This window comes from Mesoplodon mirus (assembly GCF_964341445.2).
Source record: "Mesoplodon mirus genome assembly, chromosome: X".
Lineage (NCBI taxonomy): Eukaryota > Metazoa > Chordata > Mammalia > Artiodactyla > Ziphiidae > Mesoplodon > Mesoplodon mirus.
This window is the reverse complement of record NC_138981.1, coordinates 7,705,974-7,718,179: the sequence shown is the minus strand read 5'-3', so window position 1 is coordinate 7,718,179 and position 12,206 is coordinate 7,705,974. Positions and strand designations below refer to the sequence as shown.

General features: G+C 44.3%; 1 long non-coding RNA gene across 2 annotated transcripts in view; it reads right to left on the bottom strand.

Moving 5' to 3' along the window:
- Window positions 1-12,206, bottom strand: part of LOC309796381 — a 173,070-nt gene that overhangs the window by 140,946 nt on the left and 19,918 nt on the right. The gene's annotated exons all lie outside the window — the stretch shown is intronic.

Genomic DNA, 12,206 nt, shown 5'->3' with positions numbered 1-12,206 from the left:
GCACCATTACTTGTAATAACCTAACATTTGAAAGAACTTATATACCTATCAAGAGGGAACTATTTCGATAAATTACGTACATCCATACAATAGAATATTATGTTATTTTTACAAATGAAAATATTTTAATACACTTATATGAGGCAATATCCAAGATACATGTTCAGTGGAAAGTGTAAGGTGTAGAACTGTGTACATCTTATGCTTTTTTTAAAAAAAAAAAGTACATATTCACATGTTTGTTTGTAGAGCCATAAAATATTATTGGAAGGGTACATAAAACATTCTGTCAGTGTTGGCTGCCTCCAGGTTGGGGACCCAGGTACCTAGAGAAGGAAGGTAAGAGGGAGACTTATCATTGTAAACCCTTTTGTACTTTTTGCATTTTAAACCGTGTGAACATATTATCAATTTTTAAAAGGGTTTGTCTTCTTGTGGTTGGCCTTACACGGAAGTGCCAAAGAGGTTTTTTTTTTTTTCTCGGTTTTGCCTAAGGCTGTTCTCAGCCCAGGCAGAGAAGGAGGGCGGAAAAATCTGGAAGCCAGGTTGTCCAAGAAAGACTGGGTGAGCCAGTGCTGATTCATCGTCCTTGAAATCTGCCTCCTGACCTCATCAGGTAACTAGTAACAAACCCCCCGGCTCTTTCTTTTATTGCTTTTCACCCAGAAATTTGGAATGTCACAGATGGTTGTGTTTTTTTTTTTTTTTTTTTTTTTTTTTTTTTTTTTTTTTTCTTTTTGCGGTATGCGGGCCTCTCACTGTTGTGGCCTCTCCCGTTGCGGAGCACAGGCTCCGGATGCGCAAGCCCAGCGGCCATGGCTCACGGGCCCAGCCGCTCCGCGGCATATGGGATCCTCCCAGACCGGGGCACGAACCCGTATCCCCTGCATCGGCAGGCGGACTCTCAACCACTGCGCCACCAGGGAGGCCCAGATGGTTGTGTTTTGACAGGAATTTAATGCACACTCAAATGTACAAAATTCCAGAATCTAAGTCTTTAAAAGCAGCAAGTACTTCTCTTTCTCTTGCTTAGGGCCTGTGTTTTATGTTCGGTGCTCCTGACGGACAGCTTGGACTTATGATGTACCTACCAGATCATCTTTAAGGACATCTCACTGCAGGAGTTCCATTTCTTGGTCCCAAAACTTGGGAAGGGAAAGGAAATAATTAGGTTTCTTAAGTGAGTACCATCACACAGAAGGCCCGGCTTTGGAAATCAAAATGAGAACTAGAAAATTCAAAATTAAAACTATAAAGTTCAAACTGCAAACCAGAAGGTTCAAAATACAAACTGAAACTCCACCGTAGGAAAATATCCAAATTCCACCACTCTATTGTACAATTTTGTTTCCTCCAAAATGGCAAAAATACAAATTCCGCAGAAAAACTTCATCTTTTTTTTTCTTGTTTTTACTTTGTTTTCTGTCATAGTCTGAAATGTTTCAGGTATACAAAAAAATAGAGAGGATATTCTAAAGAACATCCATGTACCTACTAGAAAACTTTGTTAAATCTTAAATGTTTGCCATATTTGCTTCAGATAATTCTTTTTTTAAATAATTGTTTGTTTGTTTGTTTGTTTATGGCTGTGTTGGGTCTTCGTTTCTGTGCGAGGGCTTTCTCTAGTTGTGGCAAGTGGGGGCCACTCTTCATTGCGGTGCGCGGGCCTCTCACTATCGTGGCCTCTCTTGTTGCGGAGCACAGGCTCCAGACGCGCAGGCTCAGTAATTGTGGCTCATGGGCCCAGTTGCTCCGTGGCATGCGGGATCCTCCCAGACCAGGGATCGAACCCGTGGCCCCTGCATTGGCAGGCAGACTCTCAACCACTGCACCACCAAGGAAGCCCCTTCAGATAATTCTTAAAAAACAAATAATTTTGAACGTGATTCAAGGCTCCTGTGTCCCTCTTCCCTTATCCCACCTGCTTCTCCCCCTCTCAAGAAGTAACTGCCAATGAATTTGGTGTTTCTCATTCCCATGCATGCCTTATGCTTTTCCAGCATGGGTAGGTATTCATAACAATGTAAAAAGCTGTTTTTCAAGCTTGAAACAGTACATACATGACATTCTGGATCTGCCATTCAACAATTTCCTTTTTGCATTCAGCTTTTCTGTTGAAGGACATATGGGTTATTTCCAGTTTTTTCCCTTTACCAAAATTGCCGCAATAGAAATTTTGTACCTTTCTCTCTTTTCACATGCGAGGCTCTTTCTCTGAACTAGGAAACAATTGATGGGAAAGAGGATACGCCTCTCCTCATCATTTCTAGATAACAAACTACTCTCAAATGTGGTCATACCACTTCACCCTCTTTGAAAGAGCCCTCAAGTTTTCTAGGTATGCTTCCTAGCTTCACAGAACCGCAGGAGAAAAGACAGTTTGGATCCAAGTACTAATTTGGCAAATGAGTCTGTAGCAGATGCCATTGGCACCGTACTCGTATCCCCTCACTCTTAGCACTTCGATGAATACCAGCCAACTCCCAACTGCCAGGACCTGCATTACTTTTTGCCTGAGAATGTTCTCTGGCTGCCAGACATAATATTGCTGTTGGGACAGCAAGAGCAATTAGGACAAACTGGGGAATTTACCTCCCTCGGAGCTGCCTTAACCAATGACTGATGGGACTTGGTGTATCAATACCTCAAGTGGGACAACTCTGAGGCACGTGTTTTATCCCGATTTTTGGAGTGCCCAGCACGATTAAGCCACAGTTGCCCACAGGGATGATCTGCTTGATATCAAACCTGAGAGTCAACAATTCTCTGTCTTACTTCCCTTCTCTCCCTCTCCCACCACAGTGTCCTGAGACCACCTCCCAAATAAACTACTGATGCTCAAACCCTGGGCTCAGAGTCTGTTTCTGGGGGAACCCAGCTGGATTCCAACTAGCTCTCACATGAATGCATTCAGATGCCAGTAATGCTCATAGGTTTGGGGGAAAATGTCACTGGTTGTAGAATTTGCCCATAAGCCCACCACAAAAAAAGATGAAGAAAGAGTTTACTTGTTAATCAGAGAGAAGATACAATAAAGACTTTGCAGCTTGGTTCTTGGAGATTAGACAGTTCCACAGATGAAGTGTTCAGAGCTGCTACACCCAGAGGCTTTCCTTTAAAAGCCACACCTTTGGGCCTCCCTGGTGGCGCAGTGGTTGAGAGTCCGCCTGCCGATGCAGGGGATACGGGTTCGTGCCCCGGTCTGGGAGGATCCCATATGCCGCGGAGCGGCTGGGCCCGTGAGCCATGGCCGCTGAGCCTGCGCATCCGGAGCCTGTGCTCCGCAACGGGAGAGGCCACAACAGTGAGAGGCCCGCGTACGGGGAAAAAAAAAAAAAAAAAAAAAAAAAAATAAAAGCCACACCTTTCATGTCCATTCTAAGTATCTTCCAGGGCAAAAGGGTAGGGATTTGTGTACAAAAATCATCTGATTTGCCTGAGTTTGAAGAAGACGTCGTTTTAGAGTCCAGGTTTTGTGTAGCTTTTTGTGGCATTTTCCTCTTTGTTGTTCTATTCTCCAAAATTGCAGAAACAACAGCAGCTCCATGCACGAACACTCGGCAGCAGTTTTATAATGTCTTCAAACACTGCACCTTGATCTTCATTTGGGGGAATATCAAAACTGATGAGTTTTCTAAACCTTTATCTTTGGCAAATTTTAAATAAAAGAGCATTTGTTACAATGGGCTGTGCAGAGATGATGCATAGTGTTGGGTTTTTGGTTTTTAGGTTTTTTTAGCTACAAATTGTGAAATGAGGTAAATCATGTAGTCGTGTGAAGGCCAAGGCTACTGCTGTACACTGAATGTTTGTGTCCCCCCCAAATTCATATGCTGAAATCCTAATTCCCACTGTGATGGTATCTGGAGTCTTTGGGAGGTGATTAGATAATGAGGGTGGAGCCCTCATGAATGGGATTAGTGCCTAAAAGAGACCCCCAGGGAGCTCTCTCACTCCTTCCAGCCACGTCAGGTGACAGCAAAAAGACAGCCATCTATGAACTAGGAAGTGGGCTCTCACCAGTCATGGAATCTGCCACCACCTTGATCTTGCACTTCTCAGTCTCCAGAACTTTGAGAGATATATTTCTGTTGTTTAAGCCACCCAGTCTTTGGTATTTTTATTATAGGAGCCCAAGCTACGATAGCTAAATTTTGCCAGCCTGGGAAGGTCAATAGGACCAAAACATAAGACCTTTGATCCATCACTACTACAAACTGAACTGTATCCCCGCTCCTGCCCCAAGTTCATACGTTGAAGCTCTCACCCCTGATGTGACTTTATTTGGACACGGAGCCTGTGAGGAGGTAATTAAAGTTAAATGAGGTCATAAGAGTGGGGCCCTAATCCACTAGGATTAGTGGCCTTAAAAGAAGAGGAAGAGATCTCTCTCTCTCTCTCCCGCCCACCCCCCATATGCACAAAGAAGAGGTCATGTGAGCACACAGCAAGAAGATGGCTACCTACAAGCCAAGAGAAGGTCTCAGAATGAAACCTACCTAGGTGGCACCTTGATATCAGACTTCCAGCCTCCAGAACTGTGAGAAATAAATGTCTGTTGTTGAAGCCCCCTGGTCTACAGTATTTTGTTATGGTAGTCCTTGCAAACTAAGACAATCCTGGAGTATGAACCACCCTATACTGAGTAAGAGACAACCAAAAGTTCACGTCCCACTTTTCATATTGATGGAAACAGCTTTAGGCTGCAGGCAGAACTGCGTGTCTCACTGTAGTTCTGGATTAACTGACTTGTGAAGACCTGTCTTCAAATTCAAGGGCTTGTTTCCACGGTTAGTGTTCTTTCACTGCATTCATTAAGACACAGCCACGTTGACAGGTATCAGAAAGTTCATACTTAAATGCTCACTTTCTAAAGTGAGTGTGAATTGAGTATTGTATACCTGGCTTTGTAGACCCAGCTCAGAGTTCCAACTTGGCCACTTTTTTTTTCGTATGTGTGATAGGAAAGTTACTTCTCTAAATTTAGCATCCTCAAGTGTAAAATAAGGATAATCATAGTACCTATGTCCTTGAGTTGTTGGGACAGTAAATGATGTTCCCATAGAATTCTGTACTTTACCCCTCTAGAAAGGGCAAGAGACTGCTGTAATTTGTGAATCTTATAACCAAAAGCAAAGAGGAAAAGTTGAGCCTTGAAAGAATTTTTTTTCTAACTCCCTTAACTCACATTAATGTAAAAAAAAATAACTAAATAAACTGTGGAACATACAAGTATAAAAAATAAAAATGAATCATTCTGGGGCTTCCCTGGTGGCGCAGTGGTTGAGAGTCCGCCTGCCGATGCAGGGGACATGGGTTTGTGCCCCAGTCCGGGAAGATCCCACATGCCGTGGAGTGGCTGGGCCCGTGAGCCGTGGCTGCTGAGCCTGTGCGTCCGGAGCCTGTGCTCCTCAACGGGAGAGGCCACAACAGTGAGAGGCCCACGTACCGCAAAAAAAAAAAAAAGAATCATTCTCCTATCACCTAGAGGGAAGCACCAGTCATCACTTATCTATGCATATGCTGTGCTCCCCAAGTTTTACACAAAAATTGTCTTGGAAACATGTTTGTTTATGTGACTAACTGCCAATACTTCTAAGGAAGGTACATGATTTATTTAACCAATTTAGCCAATTTCCTAGGCCTTTGGATTTGTCTTTTCCCAATGTTCAATGCTTCAGTGGCATTCTTTGATGATATGCCTTTATGAATGTACATCTCTGTTTCCTCGGCCTGAATTCCTAGAGGAGTAATCACTCATTTAAACAAAACAATAAGAACACTTTTAAAACTCCTAATACCTGTGCCAAATGGTCCTCCTGAAAGGTTGTCCCAGTTTGCACAGTGATTCATGGTGCAACGGGGTGTTTGAAGACATGAAATATTTTATCACATGACAAGAGTTACCACAGATGCCCTGAGAGAACGGAGGCCCGCAGGCCTGATCACACATCCCAGCCTTATTTTCAGTTTGGTTTAGATTTTCATTTCAGCAGTGTTATTTACAACAGGCAAGACATGGAAGCAACCTAAATGCCCGTCAACAGATGAATGGATAAAGAAGATGTGATGTGTGTGTGTGTGTATATAATGGAATACTACTCAGCCATAAAAAAGAATGAAATAATGCCATTTACAGCAACATGGATGAACCTAGAGATTATCACACTAAGTGAAGTAAGTCAGACAAAGAAAGACAAATATCATATGATATAGCTTATATATGGAATCGAAAAGAAAAAGATACAAATAAACTTATTTCCAAAACAGAAAGAGACTCACAGACACAGAAAACAAACTTATGGTTACCAAAGGGGAAAGTGGGGGAGGGGGAGGGACAAACTAGGAGACTGGGATTAACAGATACACACTACTATATATAAAATAGATAGGGAATCCTCTGGCGGTCCAGTGGTTAGGGCTCTGCACTCTCACTGCCGAGGGCCTGGGTTCAGTCCCCGGTCAGGGAATTAAAAATCCCACAAGCCACATGGTGCAGTCAAAACATAAAATAACTTTAACAAAATAAAATAAACTTTCAATTTAAAATAAAATAAAACAGACAAACAAGGACCTACTGTATAGACAGGGAACTATACTTGATATTTTGTAATAACCTATAAGGGAAAAGTTATATATATAACTGAATTGCTGTGCTGTAGACCTGAAACTAACATGATATTGTAAATCAACTATACTTCAAGTTTTTAAATATTTTTTAAAATAAATTTGCACTTCAACACACTTAGAAATTCCAATATGTCTTGGTTCTGTGGAGGCTAATAGACAAAACGAGAATGCTAAGTAACGAATACCAAGCTTTGCCCTGCAATTATTTTTAAAATCAGTGATGACTGCTAGGTTCTAGAGGGCACAAGCCACCCTGATTTGTCTCTTCCTCTTGAGGACCTGCCCCCCAGCCAGCTGGTGTGTCTTCTATCCTGGCTTCAATGAATGAACCCCGCCCCCCATAGCACTCCTGGGTCGCGCTGGTTGTGAGACAGGGTCCAAGGTGCTGAATTAATCCTCAAGAAGATATCCATGGATAACAAGGCACTTTCTTTCATTCGACACTTCACAGACACCTATTCTGTGCCAAAGAACTCTGCAAGGAACAAAGGTGCAAAGCGCAGAGACCTTCGCAATGAAGATAACTGTTACATTGCTTGAAAATGAGGACTTGCAATGTTTAACTCAAAAACTGCCGTATCACAAAGGAAGAAATACGAATGGCAAAAGAAAAAAAAAAGGGCAAAAGGCTGAGTGTTTCTGACACTAAAGCTTTGGCTGCTCGAGTGCGAACGTTTCACAGTATCTGACAAGAGGGCCTGCCTGCAGTTGCCTGGGCAGCAGAAGCCCTTCAGTTTCCTGCAAGAGGATGGATGTGTCGTCTGCTTTCCTGCGGCCATCTCCACCGCCCCTCCCCAGCACCCCAGTCTCCTGCAGCTCACTCGCCCTCGGGGTCTCGGCCAGGACACTTCTGACAATCCTGCACTTCTGTCCTTTGCACAGTCTGGCTGCCATATCCGTGTCTATTCCCACCCCTTCCCCATTCTCTGCCACCAGCCTTTCACACTACTTCTGCTTGCCTGTGCTGAGCCACATTTTTCTCTTCTTCTAACCCGTAAAAGTACCTACAGAAAAATCCAGAGAGAAGATACGAGCTGCTGTGTTTCAGGAAGACCTCAAATAGAGATGATAGTTGTTGCATATGTCAATCTTAAAGGGGCTTCAAAAAAAGAAATCCCAGACATGTTATCCTACATAATGACCTTATTTTTCAGCTCAGGTGCATGTGATGTGAAGATTCCTTGCCACTGATTTTGAGGCCATACTTGCTTGAGGCCATTCTCAGCTCCAGAGAGGCTAGAGGTCATGAGCCTGAGGCCTTGGCCGTGTTCTCTCCCTGTCCCTCCAGAAGCCGCTTCTTGGAGCAACTGACTGCTTTCATTTCCCTGGAGGAGGGGGAATTGTCCGGTCCCTAACTTGATGATTTTTCTTTGTTTTCTACAAATTATAAAATGCCTCTCCACTCTTCTGTCCATATTTCTCTTCTCGCCCCCAACCAGCACATATACTTGGATTTTCTACCGAATAAGTTGACTGAAATGAAAGGGTCCATTTATTCATGTTGTTAACGCCAGGAAAAGAAAATAACTGCTTCTACTTTATGCTAGAGCCTACCAGCAAAATCGTGTGATCTACGCTGGGGTTTACCGGTCCCAGCACCGCTGATATTTTGAGCTGGACGATTCTTTGTTGGGGGAGAGTGACCTGTACATTGAAAGATGTTTATTAGCAGCATCCTTGGCCTCTATCCACTACATGCCACTGGTATCTCCCCAACAGTCATGACAATTAAAAATTTCTCTACAGGGCTTCCCTGGTGGCGCAGTGGTTGAGAGTCCACCTGCCAATGCAGGGGACACGGGTTCGTGCCCCAGTCCGGGAGGATCCCACATGCCGCGGAGCGGCTGGGCCCGTGAGCCATGGCCGCTGAGCCTGCGCGTCCGGAGCCTGTGCTCCACAACGGGAGAGGCCGCAGCAGTGAGAGGCCCGCGTACCGCAAAACAAAACAAAACAAAAAAAAACGGAATGACAGGACAAATTAGAAATAGTACACAGAGGTGGATATCATCGCCTATCTGGGTGTTTGAACTCATAGGACCTATGTAGGTCCAGAGGAAAAAAGGAAGATTGATCAGTGAATTGGGCCAGGATAGGCTACATAGGTTGGCCATAGAGGTCAGCATGCTGGCACCAGGTAAAGACATTCAAGGGAATTAGATTAATGTTGACATATCAGGCTCCCTCAGGCTCCTGTCCAAAAGTGGACGGGGGACATTTTGGTACACATGGAGACAGCAGTGAGGAGGCCACTGGAGTCGTCTGGATAAGGGACAGTGGTGCCCTGGGCCAGAGTGCTCTCAGTATCCAGCATGTCCTAACGGGAGCAGCTAAAAAAATCGGAACACACAGGTGAGCATGAGCTCTAGAATTACTTAGCCCTACAGTCACTTGGGGTAAGACACTTCATCTCTCTAAGGCGTGGGTCTAGGGCTTTATCAGAGTAAGGGGCTAGCGTCATACTGTCTGCGGGCCTTTCTAACCCTCCTCCCTCCCCTCCCCCCTCCCCCAAAAAGCTGTGGGTTCAAAAATAGGCCAGTGCAGGTGACTGAAGGACTAATCACTGCTTCTCATCCACAGTGTCTCATAGCAGAATGAGAAGAAGTGTGAATGCGAGGCAACCTCAACATACACTGGCAAGTCACCCCAGGTCCGAGCAGCTAGCAGGAGAAAAGCCAACAGAGCACCTTCCTGCCTGCTTTGGAACCACAAGCGGGAGGCCAGTGTTTCTGAGGCCGATGAAGCTGTGAAAGAAGGTTCTGATCCTCTCTAACTGCCACGTCCATAGCACGTGGGCCAACATACTCCCGGACACACTGACGGCTCACTGACACCAGACAAATTCTCTCCCTGGATGATCGGCAAAACTCTTCAGCTGCATTCTGATGGGACAATGTCTGAATCCATCTCTGTGGTTAGGAATTGCCCCGATCTCATTGGCTGAGACATGAGTCCCCTAAACCAATGAAAGACGCCGGGGGTTGAGGTTGGTTTCCTCTCATTGGAGCTCCACAGTGAAGGAAGCTTGGAGTGGAAGCACTGCTGCACACTGATAGCTCCTACCCGATGGAGTAAAGGTGGAATGGATGCTGGGGGGCCCACCGCAATGCTCCCTATACAGTGTAGAGAAATGTCTAACATACAGAGGAAAAGAGAAGACTGTCATAAGAGATGGCATACTCAAGTATTTAGGGCTGACCCAGAAGATATATTTTATTTATTTTTCAATCCAATTTTTTCAATTGAAGTATAGTTGATTTACAGCGTTGTGTTAATTTCTGCTGTACAGCAAAGTGATTTGGTTACACATATATATATACTTTTTTTATATATTCTTTTCCATTAGGGTTTGCTACAGAAGGCACATTTTAAATTTGAATCCAGTGTTCCTTCCACTGTACTAACTTGTGCGGCTCAAGTTGTGTACATGCAGTGAGTCTCCAAATGGAATCAATGTATGTACTATGAGTTCACAATACCCATCACTCTGATATCAACAGACACATGATTTATTTCACCTCCACAGACAGTACAGACACCACTATAATGTTAGCACCAAACCCAAACAAATGCCTCTGAGTCTGTCTGAGGCCACGCCTCTCAGGCAGAACCTCACTGGATTACAATTTTTTTTACTTACATGCTGATCTCATGCATTGCCTGTGAATGTCTCATACTTTTATAACCAGGGGGTGTTCTTATCATTGAATAAATCACAGTGTTCCATGAAGCCAACAGCAATTTTGAGACTATTTTATACTTCTATATTGTCTGTCCTATCGAAAAAGGATATTTGACACTTTAAAAAAGCCATCTTCTAAACCCCCCAAGTCTCCTAATTATTTAACTATTTGACTATGTAAGAATAAAACATGCACGAAATCTGCTTTTTCAGATAACTGCAGAACTGACAAGGCTCACAGCAATGGCCTGATGCAGACTTTTCTCATGTAAGTCTGTGTTTTCCAACCTTGCTTACTCATCATCCTTGCTACAGAACTTTAGAAAATACAGTTCCTCAGGTGCCATCCTGAAATTCTTTCTTAATAGATCTGAAGTCGGTCAAGGAATTTGCAGCACCTTTAACCTGGGCCACGTGACTCGTCCTGGCCAGTGAAACTGAGCACTGGTGGCAAGAGCCAGCTGACACTCTGCCAGGCTCTCTTTTCTCTCCGCCATGACAACCAGTAGTATTCCAGCTAGAGGCTACTCTGTCACCTTGATGTCCCAGTGAACACAGGAGGCCGCAGAGCCACGGGTGACCCACAATGAATACACGTTGCGAGTGAGAACTAAGTCTTCACTGTAGTAAGCCGTGAGATTTGGGGACCATTTGTTACAGCAGTAGAGCCAGTTCTATTAGGACTCAATCATTCCCAGAAGTGATTCTGATACACAACCATGATTGAGAATCACAGGTGTAAATGTACTCAAACACCACATACATATACATGTTTGTATGGGCAACGTTCGTAAGACAAAACATGTGAGTCCTGAGATGGTGATTTTCCTCCAGGCTTGGAGACTGCTGGGCGATACATGCAATTCTCATGAATGAACTTTCTATGGAAAACTACTCATCACGGCTAGTTACCTCTCCCTACCCCACCACTCCAAAAGATCTGTGAAAACACAATGGCTTCCTCTGAGGCTTTGTTCAGTTCTCTCTGAATATGAATTAATTCCTCATGGTTTTAAAAGGAATTTAAGAATGAATGGAACCAATTATTCCCTGCATTTTCTCCATCATATCCCTGCAGAAATGGGCCTTTCTAGACTCCAAATTGCCCTGGAAGAGGGAGACAGGAGAATCCGGCCTCATTTTGACCAATATGTTGGTTGTAGAACCAGGCTGAAAGGTATTTTTAAAGGCTAACCTCCTTCAGTTATCTAATAACTGTATTTCAATAAATGAAGGCTTCATTAAAGTCACTGAAGAGCTGGCCTGGGCAAAATCACAAATAGACTCATATCTCTTTGGCAGAAGAAAAGCACTTTGCCCTCACCATAGCTTTGGACAGTGACAAATGTATTGATTAACCATCATCGGCACGCTTGGAAACGCATGAACTTAGGTCGTCTCTCTCTGGGCCAGCACACTGGGCAGGGCGTCAGGTTGGGGCAGGACCAGAGGGCAAAGGAATAACGGTGCTGCCAGCAAAAACACAAGCTGGGTCAGCGTGAGTCACGCTCTCCCACCAGCTTCCTTCCTCCATCTTCTCTCCCCACCAGTGACCCTGACTCTGTTACTTCCCTATTTTGCTCTGTGAGAGTTCCCGGACACACTCAGCCTACAACCAATAGCTTTGGCCGTTGATGTTTACAGGTGTCCCTGGAATGATTCTGCTTCTTGACAGCTAAACGGAAGGGCGGGCTGAGGCTGCAATGCGGTGAGAAGCTGGGGGGACCAGTGGAGCCCAAGAGCTGATTAATTCTGGGCTGCAGAGAAGGGTTCCCAGTGGAATACTTGATCCTGGCTAATCCTAAAAAAGGTCCCAAATGACCGATCAGACATAGGTTTTATAAAGCAAATAATGCAGCGAGGATTTCTACAGCAACTGAAACAACTTTTACCTTTT